The sequence below is a fragment of the Cupressus sempervirens genome, chromosome 4 (genome assembly GCF_028749045.1).
Source record: "Cupressus sempervirens isolate cs-2001-9-10 chromosome 4, ASM2874904v1, whole genome shotgun sequence".
Classification (NCBI taxonomy): domain Eukaryota; kingdom Viridiplantae; phylum Streptophyta; class Pinopsida; order Cupressales; family Cupressaceae; genus Cupressus; species Cupressus sempervirens.
Genome location: NC_143121.1, coordinates 766192370 through 766220243, shown reverse-complemented (window position 1 = coordinate 766220243; position 27874 = coordinate 766192370).

The window sequence follows — 27874 nt, the reverse complement described above, 5'->3', positions numbered from 1 at the left end:
AAATAAAGGGAAAAGGTAGACTCCCCCTATATAGGATAAAGATGGTGAAAGCCCATAGGTGGAGGTTGACATGCCATCATCAAAACAAACTTTATTGTTGGTTAATTTGTCTATTGTATACGAGGGAGGATCAGAATCACAACCAACTTAGCAACACAAGAGCGTGTGACAAAAGGGCCCACAAAAGGAATGTCTGTTGTAAAACTTTTTGCTATTAATAACATTTTTATCATCTTGTGACAAGTATATGTAAGTATCTTTTAAAGGACACCTATCACTTTCTTTTAGCCTGAAGCTTGTTGCATCTCACACTATTTAAGTGAGATTCCAAGGCTAAAGAATGGTCCAAATTCTATTTTTCTAAGTAATATGCTTAGTCTATTTTTGGTCCAAATTTTGAAAGGAATTTTATGATGTATTTTCTTTGTCAATTATCTAAGAATACATGAATATAGAATGATCTGTGTTTCTTTTTGAAGGTCATTCTGAGTCTATTGTAAATGATATACCATTTTCAAAGAAAATGAATACAAATTGTGAACTGTCCCCATATCATTTCTCTTTGGATCTTGTCTCCTTCCAATTACTTGGTTGTCTTGATATTGTATAAGTAAAGGCTTGTGAAATTGAATGCAATCTAGTTAGTTTGTATATCTATTTATCACTGTTGTTAATTCAATGGATTAAATAAAAGCTTTGATGAATGTGATAAAGTTTCTTTAGTAGTGGAAAGGATTTTGAATGATGAATTTTGATAAGAATTGCTGATAGAATTTGTTGTCAGGCAACAAACTAGATCTGAGAACTTGCTATAGACTTTGAACGCCAATGGATTAGGCACTGATCAAATTGATTCAGCTGAAGGAGAAATATATCATAAATGATTATCAAAATGCAACATCAAATCAAATTTTACTTTTATTTCTTGTAGATCTTCAAAGTTGGCCAGCACTTATCTGCATGGAATTTTTTAGCTTCAGTTAGCCACTGTTGTTAAGAACATCTAAAAATCTATAGAAGAATTCTTGGCCATATCTATTTTATGGGATGTGTTTATCAAGTTAGTAAGAATTATATATATGTTTGAGGATTTTGAAATGAGAATAAGAATGAAACTAAGAATAATCCTCATATAGTTGTTCCAGTTTTGAATCATCCCTAGGTATACCCACCCTGGTTTTGCAGAGCCAGAAGAGTAGAAAACCACTATTGGTTTTGTAGAAATTGGATCCAAATGTGTTACACATGCAATCGTTAACAAGAATTGGCTGACCTTTAGATTGTATGAGTATTATCATCTTGGTATTAAGCATTTTGTTTCTTAGTAGTTTTAGTGCATTTTAAAACACCAACAGGACCTAAGTCCAAACATCAAACCAACACAATAATTGAAAATGTACAACCCATGATCAATTTGGACTTAGATAAGTGAAACAACCTGTAGATTTTTCAAACACAATAATGGCATCTATAAGGTCCCATCAAGAATCAACCATCAAAATCCTCCAAAGTACATTTGAACTCATCAACATTATTCCCTTGTTTGATGAACCACAACGAATAAAGTGAAACAAGATTCTTCCTAAATATCTTGAAAGGATGTTAAGACTTGATCTCAATCAAATGATGTAGCAACAGGTTGTGCCTAAAGGGAATTGTACTCTAGGAATGCCAAACATACCTCCTTTGGAAGAAAATCAACAAAGCACACCTTTGCTCCTAACTCTACCAAATGTTATGACATCAAATGTTATGGAGCCTCCAATGAGTACACCATGTGAAATTTATTTTGCAACAATCCCTATTGACATACAAAAGGAAAAGTCTTATCGACATTACACCCTTTCCCAAAAGGAACATGTCACATTGTCAAGTAAATATGATTTCACAAGGAGAAACCTCTAACACACAAAGGTACCAAAACAACAACCCAAACTGCATGATGATGAATTCTCAAGGATACAACCAACTCCCCCAACAACATCAGCCTATAGTAGTACAAGGACTTAATGTTTCCAACACACATTTGATATATCAACAACAAAATCAACAACAAAAACAACAACCTCAAGTGGTGCAAGCATCCAACATCCCTAATATGTAATCCAATATAAACCCACTTGACTTACATGCAATGTACCAACAACAATTCCAACAACAACAAACCATGTTTGCTAAACAAAGAGAGAAACTCAAAAAATAGTTGGAATACCAAAGATGCCTCAAGTAATAAATCATGTATTAACAACATTTGTTACAACAAAAACATGTGCCACAACAACCTTAATAGATACCTCTACAACAACAATCACATACATGGTCCCACATGCAACCAATAGAGGTATCTCAATAACAACAACAGCAAATGACACAACAACAACACATGGTACAAAAATCACAACCAATACTGCATTAAGTACCACAACAAGTACCCCAACATGTACTACAACCAAGAGCCTTTTGTCTTTGATGTACTAACATACCTCCCCCACCTAGCAACACATCATCTGATTCTTTAGACACAAAAATGTTAGAATTGAGTAGACATAGTTCTCAACATAGCAAGTGATCTAGTCATAGACACAAAAGACTTGAAGAGAAAGCAATTATGTGAACCCTAATGAATAATTACTACAAAAATTCAAACAACTTTCCAAACAAGTTGAGTCATTGGGAGTCTAGAAGAAATAGGCTCTATATACAGAATGAGACTTATGTCCTAATCCATTTGATAAAAGTCTTTATATGCCTCCATTCCCAAAACACTTTGAGGCTCCAAGATTCAAAAAATATCAAGGAAAAGGCATCCCCACTGATCACATCCAAGAATTCTATACCTCTTGTATTGAAGTCAATGATGAGCCCACCTACCTCATGAGATTGTTCCCTCATTCTCTAGGTGGACCCGCACTTGAATGGTTGTCCAAACTTCTTAGTACTATCAAATCTTAGTAAAAAATGGAAGACAAATTCATCTCCCATTTTTCCTTTAACATTACAAATGAGGTGACACTCTCTAATTTATGCTCAACTAAACAAAAGATAGGAGAACCATTTATCACATTCTTACTATGTTGGAGAAGCTTAGTCAATCAATTCTCATTAAAAATTCTTGAAGAACAACAAGTTAACCTATGCATTGAAAATGTAGTCCCTAACTTAATGTATTAACTCAAGATAAAGAGTCCAAGCACAATTTCCAAAATGATGAAAAAAGGGCTAGTATTGAAGATGCTCTTATCTATAAGGGAATCATCAAGACAAACAAGGAAAACACAAACACCAACTCATCTAATGACAAGGAAAATTTTATCAAATCTCAATCAATCAATAAATTTGACCATGGCTTTTGTCTACCTACTATCATCCTAGTCAATTTTTATTATCATCAAAGGATATCATTGCACTTATCTAATTAGTTTGGCCAATCATCTACTAACTCTCTCTATAGGATTAAATAACCCATAATTTAATCCCATGTCAATTCTAATCATTTTTAATCTCATATTACTAATTTTTCTTCCTAACTAACCTTCTCAGTTAATTAATTTTATTAATCAATTGATCCATTATTCATGAACCATGGAAATTTTCAATTTCCTAAGTCATATTTTCCACAATTAATTTCATCTTTTACTAATTTCTATCTATGTAGAATAATGAATATTTAATTTAAATATTCCACATAAAATTGACATCATCATGATGCATGGGCATGACATATCGTGGACTCTCCATTTACACATGGCTAAGCTATGTCATAATCTGTATACTCTTATTCTTATACACATCCATATTTGGCTTCCATTGTCATAGATTCTTGGCTTTAAATCGGTTTGAGGTGTCATATGACACATCATAAATTGTCTCCCACTTATAGCCACATTTGACTTCCAAAGCATCATACAATCCTATATTTGGCATCTTGTATCATATGTGTCATGGACTCTCAAAGGAATATCTTGCCAAGTTGCATATCAAAGGTGACAAATTCAATGCTCTCATCTTTCATATTTATTATAAAATGAGCATTCTTCTTCTTATTTCTAATCCCTATGTCCTTGAGTCCTTGAGTACTTCAAGGCCCCTAGCTTATTAGTCTTTTTCTCTATCTCTCAAGCTTAAATTGCATCTAGTATTTTCATAGCATTATCATTACCATAGGTTTTGCTTCCAAATTGTGTACACTATAGAGAAATAGAGCGATATCACATGGAGAGGAAAGAAGGACATGGGAGCTAAAAATGAAAGAGGGGGTTTTTTAACTTTGTGTTCTTTGTTTTTGTTTATTTGGCTTTCATGGTAGACTAGATGTTGTCAATGTATGTTTATTTAATTTTTGATATGCTCATAGTATGTTAGAAATAAACTCATTTCCTAGTCCTACACATAGTAATAGGCTTGTAAAAGACTGAAAGAGAAATAGACTGTGATTTTTGTATTGAGATTATTATATTACTTATCTGATGATGTGCAGTTACCAGTGCATGCTATAGTGTGTATTTGTTACATGGGAAAGTGCATAGAACCTAATGTAACAATGTATGGAAGATATGATTGATCTACAAAGAACCATATAAAAATAGAGTATTAGGAAGCAATTCCTATTTTATGATTGCTACATTTTATTACAATTATAGTGAAGGGTTGTACAATTAGCTGGAGATAGTATACTGACTATTGATGATGTTAGAGAGCGTGCATGTATGGAAGTCACATATGTGAAATTTTTTGAATAACTATAAGCTAAAAACATTAATTAAATTTGAATTTTATTTAATTAACATGTGGAAAGCTGACTCAAGGATTTATTATTAGGCATGGTATAAAGGAAAGATGTTTTCCATGTTTTACATATTGAGAGTAGAGAAGACTTACAAATTACTAAGAAACAAAGTGATATAAAAGCAAAGTAACCTACCTATGTGTGTAAGTGACTTTAAGGGTTATTTTTACTAAGTTTAGAGTTCCAGATATAATTGCATGATCTGAAGGTGAAGGAGTTTGACATACTAGATAGAGGAAGAAGTAAAACCTTGTTACACATCTATAATTTAAAAAGGAATAGTACCAAGGTCAATTGGATAGTGGGTTTATTGATATAATCATGAAGCTATTTGGATAGTGGGTTCAACTACCTTCCACAACTCCTAATGGGGTTGGAATCTCCTAATAGGGATTCAAAGTCTCCTAATAGGGACTCTTTGTACTAAATCTTGTAATAGACTCCTAATAGGTGGCATCCTCTAACAAGAAATATTCATATTAGTACATTATTTTGTGGGCATCATTCCCATTGGGGTTTTCCCTCTAATCAAGGGTTTACCTAGTCAACATATCTGGTGTAATTTTTTATGTGCATCTCTTTATGATTGTTGTTTACTTTGGTTGAATGGTCAAGATTTTTTAGGAGGAATTTTTTTTAAAATTTTTATATAATTGATTCACCTCCCTTTCCCCCCCCTCCGGCTTAGTTATATTGGTGGACTATTGTTTCTAACAATTGGTATTAGAGAACCAAGTCCTTGAAGAAAAATTTTAACAACTTTGGCAGATCCATGGCAAAAAAGTTCAGAAAGGAAAGTCTAAGATTTGATGGCACAAATTATGATAGCTAGAAGGATAAAATGAAGACTCATGTTTTGTGCATGGGTTTAGGATATTGGATTGTAACCAAGGCACCTAGAAACATTGTGGAAGAAGACAATCTTGAAAGCTACACCAAAAAAAAGAGAGAAGTATTTATGTGCAACATAAGGGCAAGAGAAGCAATATTGTCAACTCTACCTAAAAAGTAAGTATAGCTATGTAAAAGAGCTCAAAACATCTCATAAAATTTGGAAAACCTTAGAAGCTAATTATGAGGGTGATACACATACAAAAAGAGTTAGATTACAAAATTTACATCTCACATTCCAAGATGCTAGAATGATGGAAGATAAATCTGTAAGAAGCTATATTGGCAGAATATCTAAGATTGTTGTAGGAATCACATCTCTTGGTGGAAAGAAATCTAATGATGAAGTAATATGGAAGATCTTAAAAAGTCTGACATCACCTTTCAAGACAATAACATAGATGATTAGGGTGATGATACCCTGTACTACTAATTTCACAAAAGAAACATTGCTTGGTAGATTGGAAGCTGAAAATTTTGATATAAAATAATCTAGGGAATTAGCAAAAGTTGAGACAACATTTGGTGCATTAAATATTAAACCTATTCTAGCAAGGAACACAAAAGTGCAAGGAGACATTGCTAGCAGCAATAAGTCTATTGAGGAAAAGATCTAGGAAGGAGTGGCTCTTCTTGTGGAAAGAGGAAAAGATGGTAAGAATATCTTTAAATGTTGGACATGTAATTAATATGGTCATTATGCATCTAACTATCATAAAGAGAAAGGAAGTATAAGGAAAGATTCAAATCTAGAAGACCTAGAAATTTTTTATATGCTAATGAAGAAGAAGAAGAAGAAGAATCAAATCAAAACACAAGTGAAGATGAATTAGGATTTGTAGCTATAAAGGAGGATGATCTTGGTAGACAGATTAGAGAAGAAAGTGTGTTGATTTCACAAGTTGAAAGGAAAGATTGGATCATTGATAGTGGTTGCTCACATCATATGACTAGTGATATGAGAAAATTTGTCAAATTCATAAGCCATGATGGAGTAATTGTCAGAGTAGGGAACAATGCAACCTATCATATTATAGGAATCGCATCTGTCTAACTTGATGGTAAAACAATTACTGATGATGTTTATTTTGTTGATGGAATGAAACATAACTTGTTAAGTGTTGGAAAACTTATAGAAAAAGGTTACCAATTACAGTTTGGTAATGGTACATGCATCAGCAAGGATAAGAAAGGAAAATTTATTGGGACTAGCACAAGAACCAGAGGTAATGTATTTTAGTTAAACACAACTGAAATAATATGTTTGGTATCTAAAGTTGACAATAGTTGGTTATGGTGTAGACACTTAAAATCATCCCTAAACACTATATTAATTAATTTTAATATTTTAAATCTAATTTAAATACTTCTAGCCTTAATGTGTTAAATTAATTTAACATATGATCCTCCATCATTCCCCATTTTTAAAGAAATTTTATTTATTTAAACCCTCACATCTCATTAATTCCTCTAAACCCATGACTGAATTAAATCTCATTTCATTTAATCTTAAGCCTAACCTAGAGCCTAGCCTATAACCATCATTTTCATCCTCTTAAACCTACTTCTTCTCTAATCCCACTTAATCATTCCTAATCATCTCTCTAATCCCCCTCATTAGCCTAAGTGTGCTCACACATGTGTGAGATGGCATGCCTACACAATCCCCTTTGCACTCTTGTCTCCCACTCTTCTTCTCAAGTTTTCTCACACATGTGTGAGAAAAATTTGAATTCTTGACCATTTGCATCGCTTTCATGTCACCTTATGTGTCATCTACATGAATGCCACCTCACTAAGCCCTCTCTGAGCTTATAAATAGAGGCCTTGTCTCAAGCATTTGCATCTCCCATTATTGCATTGTTACCATGCCATTTTGAGTCTTGAGTTTTTATGCTAGGGTTTTCATTGTAGTTTGAGTTTTTATAGAGATTTCTAGGTGAATAATAAACATTTGGTAATTGGTTTTGCTTTGCATTTGCATTATTGGTTTACTTTACATGCATTTTTTCATCTCTATTTCATTTACATCTTAGTTTTACTTGCATATCTAGATAGTTTCTTTGTTTCATTTCATATTCTCATCATTGAATGCTTTCAAGTATGGCTTTCTCCATATCCATTTCTTGAAGTGTTCTTCACCTTGTATAGTTTATGGTTCATATTGCATCATCACTCACATTTTCACATTCATTCAGGAGATTCACTCTGTTATTGTGTTTGGGAGAGCACACCAAACATACCCTCCATCTTAGCACACCAACAAGGCCTCTCATGGGTGCCTTTTTTGATTTATAGAGGTGGCTAGAAGACTTGATTTGTTGGTTTCTTTGAGTTGCAAAACTCAAGCAAGAATTAGTTTAGTTTTCCTTCATTTTGATGAATTCTTGTTACATGTTTTGATTTGAAGTAATGTTTGCTTATTGATTCATACACTTAATAGGTCACATTTTCTAGCACACATTTTAGCATGCCCAGTGGGACCCACATCCCTGGTTTCATTTCAAAAATTTGCAAACAACCCCGATTCAGTTGTAAAACATTACATTGTCATCTACGCAGGCTGTAGCATCATTTGCAATTATCGTCTGTGCAGACCAGCATCTTCATTCTCAAATGTCTCTAAAAACCCTACTTTATCACTTGCTTTTCTTTTTTAGCATCTCTGTAGAAAACCATTCTTTTTTTTAGGTTATTAGGCTGTCATCTTTGAGGTTTATCCTATCGTCTGTGAAGTTTCTTCTATCATCTGCAAGGAGTAGTTTTTCATCTGTGAAGTTAATTTTGTCATCTGCGAGGTATACTTTGTCATCTTTGAATACATTCTATCGTCTATGTTGTGTGTGATTCTTTGTTTGTTGTCTCTAACTTTTGACATCTCTGCATTTCACATTGTCATCTGTGACTAAAAACATCTTCTATTGTCTGCAATTTTTTAGTGTTTGCGTAGTTTGGCATCTATGTTGTTCGTCGTCTTCACAGACTAGCATTTGCATCTGCATTTTTTCATCTCCAATTTTTAGCAAAATTGTGCAATTGTGAACAAAATTTTTGCTAACATATTGATTTGTAGGTCTTTAGTGACAGTTTGTGATGCAGAGAATTAACCTTGAAAACCTAAAAAGTAAAACCAATAGTGATTTTTATCACTAAAGAGGATTTGTAGTGTTTTTTATCACTTAAACCTTAAGGGCTAATGAACTTGTATGGATTAAACACTTTCATTTGAATGCATGAATTTTTAGGTTAGCCAACATTTGGACTTGGTGCTTAAAATTGACATGAATGTTTAGGTTAGCAAACATTTGGACTTGGTGCTTAAAATTGACATAAATGTTTAGGTTAGCTAACATTTGGACTTGGTGCTTAAAATTGACATGAATGTGTAGAGTAGTAAACATTTAGACTTTGGTGCTCAAAATGGACATGTATGCCTAGGCTAGATCACATTTGGATTTGGTGCTTAAAATGAAGTCATACACTCTTGAATGTCCTAAGGTAAATTGACTTTATTTTTTAAATTTTTATTTTTAGCATTTTATTTTCACACACTCGCTTTACTTTCTTGTTGACAAATCTGCATTTTCATTTATGTTGGTACTATTTCAAGTTGGAAAGAACCTTGTATGTTTTAATCATGAGTGTCTTCAAGTACATAGAAAACTTAAAGCTTTATTGGGAAAGAACAAGTGTCTTTTAAACCCCAAGACCACTTACGTATTCTCTCCCCTTGCACCTTCGGGTGATCTTGGGTGTACAAGAAATAAGTGGGTTTTTTTTTTTTTTAGGAGGCCTTCTTAGGGATTTCATCACCCCTTGGGACAACCTCAACTCTAGTGTTCTGATGATGTATAAAAATTGGGAGGTGAATTGAAAGACACCTCTCTTGTATGTGGAATATTGTCACTCTTGGCAAAGCCCCAAAGAACTTTATACCTTTGGGAAGTGAATGAGGAGATTTGGGTTACCATCTCCCCCTGACTCTATGGCAATATTTTCTTTCATCTATAGATTTGGGCCTCGCGTACCTTGTGTATATTGAGGATGCCCTTTAGATAAGCCTTGTTCATTCTAGAGATTGCCTTATTAGGGTTGTTGGTGTGTTCAACATGCTTGTTCAAACATTCAAAAACCAAAGCCAAAACATCAAACAAGTTCTGAAATGAGTGAAATTGTGAGGTAACCTTTGATTGAGTGAGATAGGCTAAGTGAGGTCTTCTTGACTCACGATTACTATTGGTAGTTTGCATTTTGAAATTGGTTGAGTCTAGTCACATCTGATTGCAAAGTTTTTGGGTACTTGAAATTTGGGTCTTGTTTTATTCCTACCATGACCAATAAAGTTAGCCAAGTCAAACATAAGAAAGTGAAGTTATCCAAAACACCCATCTACAAGGAAAGGAAGAACCTAGCACACAGTGATAAACAATTTCGATACACAATCAAAGACATTCAAAAGGAGGAAGCTAGGCAAGACCATTATGATAGAATTGAATACAATGGAAAACTTTGAAACTGGTCTACTTTCCCAAGAGTGAACCCAAGTTTTTTATTTCCAGTAAATGAGGATTGATTTAACTACATTAGTTACCACAACACTTTCATCTTTTCATATCTACCTCCATTTTTCCAAACTCCTAGTCTTCCATTTTCAAATTTTCTTCTAGAGAGCTTAAACCTTAAAAAATCTTTTGACATTGCAACATTAGACCTTTCATCCATAAGAAAATATTTATCCTAATTACACTTACTTATTTGGGATCACAAGTCCATCTCCAAATAGTGAGCAATCAACTTGGTGTCCTATCTTTCCTAAAGATCACTTGACTGTCCTTAGTAGGAGAAAGATACTACTATCCTGTAATCAAACTTTTTTTTCTAAACCAAGGTCTATTGTTCACACTTGGGTAGTTGACCCTTTAATACCATAAGGTTAATAGGTCTCATCCTCATTTTCATTTTCTTCCATAATCTTCCACCCATTGGCTTGGTCACTCTTGTATGGTAGACACACAATCAGGAAGGTTCACGTTTAATCCCATGTCACATTTGTGGGAATCATTGAGGCAATCAGAGATGGAGAATCCTTTTCCTCCACTCACAAATTCATTAGGGAACATAATTCCCTCTAGTTTGAACCTTGGTATGCCTAACTCAACATCCACACAAGAACTAGAAGATCTCTTCCATAACACAACTTTGGGGGATAATGACGAAGAAGTATACCAAGATGAAGATCCTATTGACCCTAACAATGTACCTAGTGATGTCAGGGCATTCCTTGTAGACCCCTAAAATGTGGAAATGATGGAAAAATCCATTAGGTAAAACAAAACTGAGATATTCCTAAATTTGGTCAAGGATGGTGTTAATGTTCCCCCAAGCTTTGACAAGAACACTTTGTTTAGAAAAATTACAAAAGGTGGTGCTCTCGTATTACCCACTTCAAATGCAGCTTTGACTTCTAGCAAAGGGAAAGAAACCATGGTAATAACTAGTGTTATGCCTACATCTAGCACTTCAACATAACCCACATTTCAATTGAGTGTAGAACATATTCAACAAATCATTAGTGGCATGCCCAATGTTACCACACATGCTAGTATTCCACAATCTACCTTGACAACCTCAACTGTGGGATGCTTAGGCATTGGACAAGTGCCTACTCAAGAAATGGCAATTCCAACACAACCTATGCACTCCTCTTATTTACAAGTGCCAACCACTATGGTAAAGACATCCATGCCAATTCCAACAACTGCATACCAATACATTGGCCAAAGTGGAGTACCTCCACCACCTCACACTACATTTGGGACTCCCTACGATTTAGGAGGTGGATTTGTGAACTCCCAACAATCACAAGTGCAACCTAATCAAGATTTGGCTCAACAATTCCAAGAATTGCAAAATTTGGTCCTTAATGTGAATAACAAAGGGGTGAAGGATGTCTCTTTTGAAGAAATTTGTCCTCTTCCATTTGATAAATCCATTAATATGGTTCCATTTCAACTCAATTTTCAAATTCCTAAATTTGAAAAGTATACAGGAGAGACATGCCCTGTCACCCATCTCAAGGAATTTTCTATTTTGTGCCAAGAAGTAGCCTACAGTGATGACTATCTTAAGAGGCTCTTTGCACGAAGTCTTGGAGGCCCCGCACTTGAGTGGTTAATGAATTTACCTAAGGGCTCCTTTAATTCTTTCAATGATTTGACAAGCAAGTTTATAAGACACTATTCTCTTACAACATTGAACATCATGCCTCGTTGAGTGACTTGTGCGACACAAAACAATGAAATGGGGAAACTTTTGCTAACTTCCGACAAAGGTGGAGACATCTTGCCAATCGTATGCCATATAAAATTGAAGATTCCCATCTTGTGGATATATTTATCAAGAACTTGATACTTGAAATGTCTTTTCACATGAAAATAGCTAGCCCCGAAGACTTTTCCACTTTAGTCAAAAAGGGCAAGAATATTGAAAATGGACTTTTGGAAAAAGGTACCATTAAACATTATAGTTCATCATCCTCCAACAATGAGTCAAACAAAAATAGCAAACCCAAATTCTAGTCCAAGAATAAGGGTGTTACACATGATGGTATTATTGATGTCAAAAATCTTCAAGGAGGGAATAACAACAACTACCACAATCGAAACAACAACCATTCGAATCATGACAATCAAGGCAATCAACAATCCCGTAATCAAACACAATTCTTTCCATGCAACAACAACTACAATTGTGACTATGATTGAAATAGAAAGTTCACTAAATTTTGTGAACCTTTGGAGGCCATCTTTTAAAAATTAGTGGATAACAACTTGATGTTGTTTCCTAACACATGTCCTTTTGATGAAAATCAACCAAAGTGAAAATGGTATAGGGAAAATGAATATTGTAAATATCACCATATCGAAGGACATGACACCAAAAAAAGTATCAAGCTCAAAGTTTTTATCCAAAATCTTGTTGATGATGGGAAAATTGAAGTAGAAGGAGGTCCAACTCCTAAAAATGCTAAATTAAAGATATTTCAAAAACCATTTCCCGATCACAACAATGATAACAACAATACCAACAATGTGAATCAAGCTTCCACATCAAATGCATTACCTTATGATTATTCTACTAACCACATATCAGGGTTTGACTCCTTGTGTGGTAAGATAGAAACCAGTGATATATGTGGAATTGACTCTTGGTGTGGTCACATTGAAGAGGTAGACACTCATGTGAATACCCTTGTCTTACAAGCAACTGATTGTGATGCCACCACTCGACGAGGAAGGCTCACTTTGCAAGCTGCCACTCCTAGTAATGCTAATCCATCAATGCCACATGTGCCTACTATGCCATCCACCTCACAAAGACCTACTTCTCACTATGATGTGTTGTTCTAGCTAGGTAAGATCTTGCAAAAATATCTATTCTTGAGCTTCTAACCACATCAACCATCCATAAAGAGATCTTGGAGAAGGCTCTTTTAGAGTCTCGTGTTGCTAAAATCATTAATGCTTCCCAATTCATCGCTTGATTGGAAACCCTGCCACCCAACAACACCTTGTCTTCATAGATAAAGATTTTCAAGGTCCTAATCACCACCATAATTTCTTCCTCCACATTAAAGTCCTTATACAGTGACATAAGATTAAAAGAGTCCTAATAGACAATGGATCCAGTTTGAACTTTTGTACATTGAAAATGATTCACTTCTTGGGACTGCCAGAGGATCTTCTAGATGTTAATAAAAGGATCACAATAAAAGCATATGACGAGAGGGAAAGAAAATCAAAAGGGGTTATCATGTTGCCTCTAAAAGTTGGACGAGCCATCATAAATACTATATGCCATGTCTTAGACTTGGATTCACCATATAACATCTTGCTTGGTAGACCGTGGATACATACACTAAAGGTGGTCCCATCTACCTATCATCAATTCTTGAAATTTCCCCACCAAGGAAGAGAGATCACAATCCTAGGGGATCCCACTCCTTTTGGATTTTGTAAAAGATTGGAAGGTGCACTAGTAATTTTTTATCCAATAAGTGAGTTTGCCAAAGTTATACCTAAGTCTCTCACCATAATAGAACCACCTTCCACAATAGTACCAAAATTAGCTAATGAGGATTCAAATTCTCACAAGGGAAAATAGAAGGTTGAAGATACTAAAATTAACACCACCGGGAAGAAGGTTACTTTTGCTAATTTAGGAATGGGAGAGTCTAAGTTTGAAAATGCCTTGTGTGTTGGACAGCTACCACTCTCCCCTCGTTCCTTTGGAAAACCTTCTCAATTATCACCTTCTACTAATAAGGAAACCATGCAAGTTAGTAAGACAACATTTGAGCATTGGGGTTCACTTAGTGATGAGCACATGGAAGATAATATCCTAGATTGGCTATATTATGATGGAAAAGATGAACTTGTGGAGTTTCCTAAGGATAAATATGTTAAGGCACCTCCAATTATTGAAAACATGGGATATCATGGTACTGGCCTTGGACCAAAAGAAGATGGAATTAGACAACCCTTAGAAGCTAATAGTTACCCTAAAGGACATGGATTGGGCTCCATTAAACTTAAGGTATCATTTGCTGATAACTATTGTACGATTGAACCTGATTCTGAGACTAAAGAGGAGAAATTCTTCGAAGTACCTTTCAAATACATTGAAGATGACCTAGATAACTATGTGCATGCCATTACCATAGATGACCTTTTATCCATTAACCTACCTCTCACCAATATCGACATGATAGACTGGGACTTTCAAGATACACCACTAGCTCTTGACATTTGTAAGACTGATGAAGCAGTGATGGCACTTTTTGGCCTTAAGAATCTTTGAGATTATGAACATGAGATCCAGTACAATAAGGAAGCCTATTTTGGTAGCCAAGTCAACTCTCTTAGTTGAAAAAGTGAAAAAGAAAAAGAAAATGGAAAAATAAAAGAAACATCCTCTAGTGAAAACTCCTTTGGGGCACTTCTAGATGAAGAAAAAGATAAAATAAAGGACACATCTTCTGGTGAAAACCTCTTAGAGGTGCTAGAAGAGGGAGAGATTAACTTGCCATTTAGATCCTTGCCACTAGAAAAGTCACCTATTTTGAATGAAGACACAATTCCAATCAATTTGGGAATAGAGGATAATCCATAAATCACCTACATTGCTGCTACCTTAAGTCTTGAGGAACAAAAAGCCATGACTAAATTCTTGAAAAAGGGAAAAATTAATTTTTCATGGACATACAAATACATGCCTAGCTTAGACACAGATCTTGTTGTGCATCATTTGATAGTTGATCCCAAGATTAAACCAGTGAAGTAAACGTTGCACAAAATGGACCCTAAGGCAGCACTCCTAGTCAAAGTAGAGTTGTAGAAAATGTTAGAGGTGAAGTTAATCTGTCCTATTGACTATCCTATGTGGGTCTCCAACATTGTTCCTATAGGGAAAGTATCTAGGGGCATTTATGTTTGTTCATATTTTCAAGATTTAACTCTCGTATGTCCTAAGGATGATTTTCCACTTCCTAACATAGATATCATAGTGGATTTGAATGCTAGACATGAGATGTTGTCTTTGATGGATGGATTTTCTAGTTATAACCAAATCATAATTGTAGAAGAGGATCAACATAAAATGGCATTTATCACCCCATGGGTAACCTTTGGTTATCAAGTCATGCCTTTTGGCTTGAAAAATGCCGGTGCCACTTATCAACACTCAATGACTACCATATTCCATGATCTTCTACATGTCATAATGGAGGACTATGTTGATGATATCCTAGGAAAATCTAATACAAGAAAATCCCACATTCATGTCCTTACCACTATTTTTTATAGGTTGGAGAAATACAAAGTGTGCCTTAATCCTAAGTCGTGCATGTTTGGGGTCAAATCAGACAAATTGTTAGGCTACATTGTGTCAAGAAGAGGTATTGAGGTAGATCTAGAAAAATTGAAGGCCATCATGGATATGCCTCCACCTACCACATTAAAACAACTCCATAATTTTCAAGGAAAATTAAAATCTATTAGGAGATTTGTGTCACAACTAGCAAATAAAGTCCATTGACTTCAGCATTTACTTCGCAAGCAAAACAAGTTTCAATGGGATTGTCTATGCCAAAAAGCATTTGAACAAATTAAGACATATTTGGCTAATCCTCCAATTTTAGTACCTCTAGTTGCAGGATGACCATTGATTCTATACATTTCAGCTACTTAAGTTTCCCTAGGAGCACTTTTGGCACAATTAGATGACAATGGGAATGAGCAAGCCATATATTACCTCAGTCGAACACTAGTTGGCTATGAGTTAAAGTACACTACTATTGAAAGAGCATGTTTGGCTGTAGTCTTTTGTACACAAAAACTATGTCATTATATGCTTAATCATACTACATATCTCATCGCCAAGATAGATCCATTCAAATATTTGTTATCAAAAGCTGCCCTCACTGGTCGAGCAAAAAAATGGGTCTTAATTTCAAGTGAATTCGACATTGTTTATAAGGATCATAAGGCCATTAAAGGACAAGTAATTGCATATTAGGTTGTTGAAGCTCCTCTTCAAGATGATCATCCCATTGTAGCCAATTTTCTAGATGACACAATTATGACCCTAGCCCCTACTAAACCATGGAAATTATTTTTTGATGGATCTTTTACACAAAAGGGATCAGGGGCATGAATTTTGTTTGTGACACCACAAGGGGATCTCATTCCTAAGTCTTATAAAATCTCATTCCCTTTTACAAACAATATAGCTGCGTATGAAGGTTTAGTCATAGGACTATGTCAAGCTATCAGATGGAATATCAAAAACCTTCTTGTCTTTGGAGACTCACAATTGGTCATTAAACAAGTCACAGATGAATACCACACCAAGGATGAGAAATTGTTGCCTTACCACAGAATAGCGGAGAATCTTAAGCAGCATTTTATAGAGATTGTTTTTCAGCAGATTCCAAGGGCTAATAATAAAGTAGCAGATGCCATGGCTACTATTGCCTCTATGATTGCCATGCCAGAATATAGTCCTAAATGTGAGTTTATTATTGATAATCTTTTTATTCTTGCTTATGAGCAAACTGATTCAGAGTTGGTGTGTGAGATTTTTTGTCCTAAGTCTCCATGGTACACTCACATCTTTTCCTGTTTACATCACAAAACCATTCCCATAATGCTCACCCCAAACCAAATAAAAACCTTTGTTCATCAAACTGCCTGATATACCATCCTAGGTGACACATTTTTGAAAACACTTTGATGGAACCCTCCTTCAATGTCTCAATTTAGATGATGCCAGAATGGTGTTAGAAGAGGTTCACCAAGGGATTTGTGGTGCCCACTCTAGTGGCCTTATGTCAACAAAAATGCTTCTTAGGATAGGTTACTATTGGCCCACTATGGAAGCAGATGCATAGTACTTCACAAAGTGGGTGATGCTATTCCCTTAACCTACATCACTGGAAAAAAAATTTCAAAGTTCATCTTGAACTACATTATTTTTCATTTCGGTATACCTCAAGATATCATGACTGATAATGGAACCCCTTTCAAAAATTAGGAAGTTGCCACATTGTGTAGAAAATTCAAAATTACCTAGCATTTTTCCACCAGATATTACCCCCAAGGCAATGGCCAAGCTAAAGCTACCAATAAAACTATTTTGAAAATCCTAAAGAAAATCATTGATGCAGTTGGTCATGATTGGCACATCCAAATTGCTCCTGCCCTTTGGGCCTATTGCACCTCCATCTATACCCCCATAGGAGCCTTCCCATTTTCTCGTGTTTATGGTTCTAAAGCCATCTTGCCCATTGAAATTGAGCTCCCTTCCCTCAGAATCTCTCTCAAGAATTTGATATCTAAAGAAGAATACTGAGTTGCTTGCTTGTAAGATCTGGCACTCCTCAATTCCCTAAACCACCTTTGTGTGTATCAAAATTTCCTTCAGCTCTAGTATCATAAGAGAGTCAAGCCATTGGAATTTGAAGTGGGTGACTTAGTTTTGCAGCATAATATGAAGAATCTCCAGAACTGTGAAAAGAAACAAAAGTTTGAGGCAAATTGGCTAGGTCAATTTATCATTATAGCCAAATATGGTTCTAGGGCATATCAAATTGCCACTCCAAAGGGAGATCTACTCCCAGAGCCTGTAAATATCTAGCATCTCAAGCGGTTCTATGCTTGAGCCTTTGTAGTTCTTGTATAGTGTTTATAGTCCCGCAAAAAATTTTAAAAATTAGAAAATCAGAAAATTCAAAACAAATCATAAAATGTTCCTAAAAAAGTCCTAAAAAGCAAAAAAATGTTCTTGAAAAAAGTATGATTTAATCCATTGTCTATAAAGATCATTTTGCTTCACTCCATTCCATCATTTCATTTCCCTTGCAAAGTCTTATCTAGCCTTTTGCATTTCATGCATCCAATAAAAGACCTCTTCTCTGTGAGGCTTCGTTTCACTTCCATCTTTTGAAAGACCTCTAGTCTGCGAGGCATTTTTCTGTTGAGTGATTGTCAATCCCATTACACTGTGCTTTTTCACAATAGTGACTACACTTGGACTTACACAAAATCACCATTTGAGACTTAATGATTCAAGAAACTTGTTTGCTTCACAACCCTTATCGAAAATGCATGATTTTATGATCATTGACATTTTGGCTTGACACACTTTTATAGGATGAATCCTTCCTATAGGCGATGTTGCGACATTCACTTCTAGACCTAAGGTTATTGGCAGGAATTGTAGACTAAATGACTACTTGGTCATGAAGTCTCTTTTTGATTGATTTTATTTTTGTGTGTGTTAGTGAAAGCCTTTTATGGTGCACCTTGATCTTCCATATTTTGGTCGTACCTGAATGGCTCTCATTGATTACATGTGTTTTTGTGGTATGATCTATTTTTGAGGCTTTATTTCATATGTGTTAGTTTTAGGCTATGTTAATGCGTTGCGTAATGGGGGCAATGGGTTAGCACACATCCCACCAAAGATCCCTAAAAGACATTGGGTGTGCCCAGACCTCTCTGTTGTGTATATGGCATTTGATCCATCATGACTATGCAAACTACACCTATTGTCCTAAAGTCTCTATGGTTTTTTATGTCTAGTCCATGCAAAAGAGTCATGTCATTTATGCTTCTATAGCATATAATGCATAAACTCATTTTCAAAATTAACTTAAGATGTGCTCTCCATATGAACACAATAGAATCTCTTTATATCATGTAGTTAGGATGCATGTAGTATAGGGTTTCATTTGAGTCATGCTTGAGACAAGGTTCTATTTATTTCCCCCCTCCTATGCTATGCTATTGGGTTTCTATGAGTGACAGTTATGACTGATATTCATTCATTAGTTCATTTCCATTAGTTTGCATTAACTTCCCATTTTTGCATTCATTCATTTTCTATTGCATTAGTGTTCATTTGATTCATCTCATTTAGTGTTCATTAGGCATTTTTAGTTCATTTTATTAAATTGCATTAGATCATTCCATTAGTTGCATACATTCATCACATCTATGGGCATATACATCATAATCACATCTCACATATATATAGTGCATCCATGTAAAATAAAACAATGTATACATCTCATAATTGCCCACAAATCTGCATCACATAAATGTTAGGCATCATGTACATATGCATACATCATAAGACACATCACATAGCATCACATCTTGCATCAAAAATGTTAGTATCCACATCATATGCATCACATAAATCCATACACATATAGAGTCATTGAATCATGTCATGTATATATCTAAAAAAATAGTGTTTGTACAGTCCATATACAAGTCATGTAGAATCATATAGTACAAATGCATCATCAAAAAAACATTGCATTTGCACATATCTATCAAAAAATTGATCACTATATAGCATCAGGCCATTGCCTGTGAGGGCCTAGCCCCCATTGAATCCCCCCTCAAGGAGGTCTCTACTATCCTACAGACTACTCTAATTTGGCTCTACCACACGAGATCCATGAGCTGGCTCCCCTATGAAAATTTGGTTGTTGTCAATCAACAAACACAACCTCAATATAAAGCGACCTATAATAAGCTACCTCTCATATGGTCGTGCCTCTGCTCGGCTAGCTACAATGGTCTCCTACATCATTGAGATGGCTGCCCCAAGTTGTAGCATTTGTCTAGCTATGTCCCTCTCCCTACGGTATCCATCCAGTTGCACTTGATGGGTGGCTCCCTCAGCCCATAATATTGTTGCCTCCCCTTGAAGTCTCTCCAGCTGTACCTGCTCCTCCACCCCTGTATGGGTGCCTATTCCTGCAAACTCCTCAGCATCCACCCATGCCTATAGGGCCACTAAGGCCTCCTGTGCACTATCTTCCCTAGCCCTTTGCACCTATAGCTATGCCTGTATCGCCCCCATGGCCCGCTCTAAGCTCTCTACTCATGCTTGTTGCACCTCTACTATCCCTCATAGGAAGGCTAGCTCTATCCATATGTTGTCCCTCTCAACCCTAACCATGTCTGGGTCCTCTCCCTATACCTATCCCTATGGAGGTGCCTATGGTGGTACCTGCAGAGGTTCCTGTGGAGGTGCCTGCAATGGTGCCTGGGGCTGTGCTTGTGCCTATGCCTGGGATGCTATTTGTGGTGGCCCCTGTGCTAGTGCTAGCCCTAGCCCTCTCCTCACTCAGGCTCTATGCCTATGTAGTCCCTCCTGTGCCCCCTATATTGCTAGTAGCATCATAGCTTCCTGCCCACCATCCCCTACTCCGCCTCCCCTTGTGCCTGCTCTGTCGGTGGAGGTGCCCTTGGCACTATAAACCTGACTCACTTGTGGGCTGCCCACCACTATGCATATGCTGGTGTCATACCTACATCTCCCCTATCCTAACTATGCACCCATGGCATTGCTACCATTCCCAACCAAGAAGCTCAAGCCAATTGTATGGTAGTTCCATGTCCTCATAGCCATCCATACTCTTTTGACACCATAGGATATAAGAATCTATCTAGAACTACATCTTGTATCCTGCCAAACTACCATCACACTCAAGAGGGCATGTAGTGCATGATCACATGCATGGACTAACCAATTATCCAGTAGTCAATTTGTGTGTATGGGAGGTACATCTGATCCTCCATGTCATCCTCACCCCCTACTACCAGTGTATGCCCCCACCACTCTACCCCATCATAGGTAGTCCACTCAAACATGATGATCTCGTCTATGCACCAGCACTAGAATCCCACAGACTCTGTCAATGTATACTAGATGGGAGGTCGGTATTTGTAGGAAAATGGCTCCCTAGGTTGCCTGGTCTCTCATCAAGTGATAGGCCATGTGACTCTAACGTGCTCCCATGATTGGACCATCAGTGGCGTCAGTTCTTATCTTATAGTGTGCTAGGTACAATATGCACACATGTGTAAATTGTGATATAGCTTGGCTAGGATCGTCTATCCCTAGCAATAGACTGCTCCCTCCACTTGTAGCAAGGTGCTCAGCACTCACACCCAACCGATCAGCCACCCATGTCTTGCATGACCTAGCAACATCTGCCATATCAGTGAGGCTAGGTATACTGCCAGCCTCCGTAGCTTCTACTCTAGTGCACCCCTCCATAATAACCATGATCTCTGGATGGGTAATTGCTTTTTCCACCTACCAAAGCACTCCCTCAAGAATGGATCAGAACCCTCTAGTATATACTCTGGGTATGCACCTTTGATCGATACTCACAAGATCCGCCACACATCTAGGAGTGTGACTGTAGTCTCCCTCATCAGCAGATGGAAGCTCCCTATAGGCATATGCCATCACTCTATGAGAGCCAATAGCTGTGCTGAAAAAGCCCTCAGATCTGACCACTCGTGTATATGCTCTAAGCTGCAGAGTCCCACGTGTCCGCAATCCACGTCTATGAGTCTCTCCTATATCACCATGGTTAGAGGATAGTGCTCCCTTGACCTAAACACCACTGTATCCTCCTACAACATAGACATGTAGAGCATGAGCCTTTCCAGCCTATGATGTCCCTAGAATGGGGCATCTTCCCTCACCTCCTTCTAGTCTAACCCAATTGGTGGGGCCGCCAATATGCGCAAACACTAATATTTGAAGATGATTAAATTTTGTCATCTGTGGAGACGATGAACTGTTCTCCATCATCTCCGCTACCCCAAAACCCTTTTTTCCATCCATGAAGATGATAGGATGAACCCTATCATCTCCATGTCACCTTTTCCTCCCTTTGGTGTCTGCGCAGACAACAGGTTGGTTTTTGTCATCTCCACAAATGCCAAGGTCATCGCTTTGTCGTTTGCATAAATGACAAGATGGAGACCGTCATCTCCACCTAGTCCTCACTTTTGGTGCATTTATGGCATATTAAATGCACTTACTCTAGCTTAGTCTACCAAAACACAAAGAGGATCAGATGACTTAAAGGTGGGCCCATCTCGGTTGCTCACTGGTACTCCCAAACACGCTCACCAAGCTACAATTGATCAATGGGGTCCATGTTTTCTTTGCATGCTCTACTTGTGGTGTGACAATGACCTTCTTTGGGCCCCTTGGAGGCTTAAATAGGCCCCCCATGGACCCTATTTGAGCCCATGCCTTCCATGAGCCATGCCCATCCCCTGTTTACCTGCAAGTCATGCAAATGTTGTCATTTATTCGTGTTTTCTCTTCTTTTTTTTCTTTCGTAAGACCTTTTCGTGAAAATTTCCCAAATTTTTATTTTTTTACAATTTTCATGAGGGGGCACCCTCCTCCTTTGTCGTCACCATAGGACTCCCACCTTCTCTGGGGCAACCTCTATTTTATTTTCTTTGATATGATGCCATTCTGACATCATATCAAAGAGGGACAAAATGTAGATGCTTAAAATCATCCCTAAACACTAAATTAATTAATTTTAATATTGCCCGTCACATTGTAATTAATTATTAATTAATTAATCATATTGCTCACATTATTCTACTTATTTAATTAAATTAATTAATTAAATGAGTTCATTCTTTTAAGTATTTAAATCTAATTTAAATACTTCTAGCCTTAATGTGTTAAATTAATTTAACACATGACCCTCCATCTTTTCTCATTTTCAAATAAATTTTATTTATTCAAACCCTCACATCTCATTAATTCCTCTAAACCCATGATTAAATTAAATCTCATTTAATTTAATCTTAAGCCTAACCTAGAGCTTAGCCTATAACCATCATTTTCATTCTCTTAAACCTACTTCTTCTCTAATCCCACTTAATCATTCCTAATCATCTCCCTAATCCCCCTCATTAGCCTAAGAGTGTGCTCACACATGTGTGAGATGGCATGCCTACACACTCCCCTTTGCCCTCTTGTCTCCCACTCTTCTTCTCAAGTTTTCTCACACATGTGTGAGCAAACTTTAAATTTTTGACCATTTGCATGGCTTGCATGTCACTTTATGTTGCATCTACATGGATGCCACCTCACCAAGCCCTCTCTTGAGCCTATAAATAGAGACCTTGTCTCAAGAATTTGCATCTCCCATTATTGCATTGTTACCATGACATTTTGAGTCTTAAGTTTTCATGCTAGAGTTTTCATTGTAGTTTGAGTTTTCATAAAGATTTCGAGGTGAATACTAACCATTTGGTAGCTGGTTTTTCTTTGCATTTGCATTATTGGTTTAGTTTACATGCATTTTCTCATCTTCATTTCATTTATATATTAGTTTCACTTGAATATTTAGTTAGTTTCTTTGTTGCATTTCATATTCTCATCATTGATTTCTTTCAAGTATGGCTTTCTCCATAGCCATTTCTTGAAGTGTTCTTCATCTCATATAGTTTATTGTTCATATTGCATCATCACTTACATTTGCACATTCACTCAAGAGATTCACTCCATTGTTTTTTTTGGGAGAGCACACCAAACATACTCTCTATCTTAACACACCAACAAGGCCTCTCATGGGTGCCTTTGTTGAGCTATAGAGGTGGTTAGAAGACTTGATTTATTAGTTGCTTTGAGTTACAAAACTCAAGAAAGAATTAGTTTAGTTTTTCTTCATTTTGATGAATTCTTGTTACATATTTTTATTTGAACTAATGTTTTCTTTTTTATTCATGCTCTCAATAGGTCACATTTTCTAGCACACATATGGCACAAAAGATTTTTTCATGTAAACTTTGATAACATTTTGAAAGCTAGTAATACACTTGTTGTGAGAGATTTACCTAAGATCACTAAACCCACTAACATTATTTGTAAGGAATGTATCTTGGCTAAGTAGAAGAAAGTTTCATTTTCTAGCAAGTAGTTTGGTAGTACACAAAAGCTAGAATTGGTTCATATAGATTTGAGTGGTCTTGCAAGAACAAGAGAATTCTATGGAGAGAGATATTTTATGATTTCTGTTGATGATTTTACTAGGATGGTGTGGGTAGCTTTTCTTAAAGAAAAATTAGAGACATTTGGGAATACATGATATTCAAGAAAAAAGTAGAGAATGAATCTGTGTTAAAATCAAGAACTTAAGATCTAATACAGGAGGATTCACTTTTAAAGAATTCAATATCTATTGTGAAAAATATGGAATTAGGAGATAGCTATCTTCACCTCATTCACCTAAGCAGAATGGGATTGCTGAAAGAAGAAATAGATCAATTGTTGAAGTAGCAAGAGCTATGTTATTCAAAAATAATGTACCAAAGAATTTTTGGAGAGAAGCATTCAACACAGTAGTATACACACTGAATAGAGTATAGATTAGAAAATGTATGGAGAAAATGCCTTATGAGATAAGATTTGGTTACTCACCATCAGTCAAATATTTTAGAATATTTGGAAGCAAATGCTTCATCAAAAGAGATGATGATATTGGTAAGTTTGATCCAAGGAGCGATGAAGGTATATTTCTTGACTATTCATTAATAAGTAAAGCTTACAGATGTTTCAACTATAGAACAAAAACTATAGTAGAGTGTACAAATGTGAGAATAGATGAAAAATTTGGTACTAAAGAGAAGATGATGGATTATAACTCTTATGAAGATAATTATTCTGGGATGACCAACATATATAATGAATTATTTCTCAAGACTAACAATAACTTGTAGAATAATGTTCAAATTGAAGAAGTAAGAGAAGAATAGAGTTTAGTACTTGAAATAAGAGTTGAAGCAACAACTCCTACCCCAAATAAGAATGTGATAAGAAATCATCCTTTTGATTAGAGAATATGAAGTAAACAAAACAAAGTAATGACAAGAAGCAAAATCAATGAAGAACTATGCCTAATATCTCAAGTAGAACCAAAAAGAACAGATGAAGCAATCAAGGATGATCATTGGATAAAAGAGATGGAAGAAGAAATTCAAAAGATAATAAAAAATGACACATGGGAGTTAGTTCCTAGACCCAAGGAAAAAAATATGATTGGCACAAACTGGGTATTCAAAAATAAAATGAACGAACGAGGAGAAGTAATAAGAAATAGAGAAAGAATAGTATGCAAAGGCTACTCTCAACAAGAAGGAATTGTAGCAAGAATGGAAGCACTCAAAATGTTCTTGTCATATGCAAAAAATAAAATTTTTAAGGTATATTAGATGGATGCTAAGTCAACATTCTTGAATAGAGAACTTGAAGAAGAAGTTTACATTGAGCAACCCAAAGGGTTTCCTTTGATAGTAGAGAAGGATATGGTTTCTAGATTAAAGAAAGATTTGTATGGATTAAAGTAAGAACCTAGAACTTGGTATGCCATGTTGGATAAATACCTAGAAAAACTTGGATTTTCTAAAGGAACAATAGATAGCAACTTGTACTTGAAATAAATAAAAAATGGTTTGTTGATAATCATTGTATTTGTTGATGATATCATTTTTTGAGGAAATGATGAAGCCAGTAACAAATTCTCAAAAGATATGAAAAATGAATTTGAGATGAGCATGATAGGAGAAATGAATTTTTTCTTAGGATTGCAAATTGTTCAAAACAAAGAAGGAATCTTTGTTTCTGAGACCAAGTATTTGAAAGATTTGTTGAAAAGATTTGGACTAGAAAATTGTAAACCTATTGCAACTCCTATGGTAACTAGTCAAAAGTTATCAAGAAAGGATGAGACACCTACTATTGAACAAAAGAAGTATAGATCTATGATTGGAGAACTTTAGTATCTGACTCATAGTACACCAAATATAGCTAATCTAGTTGGAATTGTGGCAAGATTTCAAGATAATCCTAAAGAATATCACTACATACCTATACAAAGGATATTCAAATATCTAAAAGGGACATCTAAATATGGAATTTGGTATTAAAGAAGTAATGATTTTACCCTTTTCACTTATACTAATGTTGATTGGGCTAGAGATATGGATGATAGAAAAATCACTAGTAGAGGAGCATTCTTTCTTGGTAGAAGACTAGTTTCTTGGCTCAACAAGAAACATGAAAAATGTTCAATTGAGAAGAAAGCAGAACATGATGGTATTTTTGGAAGTTAGATATTTTTCATCTATGTTACCATCAATTCCAAAGGGAGTTATTGTTAGCAAGAATGTTGATTCTATGGGGGAGCATTGCAAAACATTGATGTGACATTTTGTTGACTGTGTTTGTCATTGATGAGAACATGGTAATAAGCTTCTAAAAGATTGACTAAGCAATAGATTGTAATTTTTTTATTAAGAACATTATATTACTTATCTAGATGATGCATAGTTACCAGTGCATACTACAATATGTATTTTTTACAAGGGTAAGTACATAGAACCTAATTTAACAATATACGAAAGATATTGTTGATTTATAGAGAAACATATGAAAATAGAGTATTAGGAAAGCAATTCCTGTTGTATGATTACTATAGTTCATTACAATTATGGTGAAGGGTTGGATAATTAATTGGAGATAATATATTGATTTTTGATGATGTCAGAGAGTGCACATGTCTAGAAGTCACATGTGTGAAAGTTTGTGTATAACTATGAGCCAACAACATTAATTAAATGTGTATTTTATTTAATTAACATGTGCAAAGTTGACTCAAGGATTTATTATTGAGCATGGTATAAAGGAAAGATTTTTTTCATGTTTTAAATATTAAGAGCAGAGGAGACTTGTGAATTACTAAGCAACAAAGTGATACAAAAATAGAGTAACCTACCTATGTGTGTAAGTGACCTTAAGGGTTATTATTAATAAGTTTAGAGTTCTAGATTTGATTGCATGATATGAAAGTGAAGGAGTCTGATGTACTAGATAAAGGAAGAAGAAAAATCTTGTTACACATATATTATTCTAAAAGGAAGATTACAAAGGTCAATTGGATAGTGGGTTCATTGATTTGATCCTAAAGTTGTTTGGATAGTGGGTTTAGCTACCTTTCACAACTACTAATAGGGTTGTAATTTCCTAACAGGGACTCTTTGTACTAAATGTTGTAATAGAATCCTAACAGGGTCCATCCTCTAATAAGGAATATTCATATTAGTACATCATTTTGTGGGCATCATTCCCACTAGGGTTTTCCATCTGATCAAGGGTTTCCCTAGTCAACATATCTGGTGTAATTATTTATGTGCATCTCTTTATGATTGTTGTTTACTTTGGTTGAATAGTCAAGATTTTTTAAGAGGGAAAATGTTTTAAATTGTTATATAATTTATTCCTCCCCCCTTTTCAATTATATTGGTGGACTATTATTTCTAACACATACATATAAGAATTGATCCAAATTTACATTGTGCACTTTTGATCTTCCTTATAGCCCCAAAATTTTCTAACAATTATTTCATCTATAACTCGACAAGGTCATAGGTATGATCCTTCTTGAATATATTATAGCCCATATCAATAGTAGTACATGGTACATGGTTGATCCTGCTAGATTGGTAGAATTTATGTGCTATTATCCTCACTACAAATATAATTAGAGAATCTGAGATAGTATCAATTGTCATGCCTCGTTTGTTACACATTGCCCATGTATTCTTTGCAATGACTTTTTTAGATTCACTTCTCATGGTTTTGGGTTGGTCAAGCGTTGGATACCATGTTACTCTATGTATAATTTTCTTGGTGATCTTCACTAGTCCATTACCCAATCATATACAATTATCATGAATTCTACTTAGGACTATCTTAATCCATTCAATCCTGAAAACATTTGGAAAATCTAGG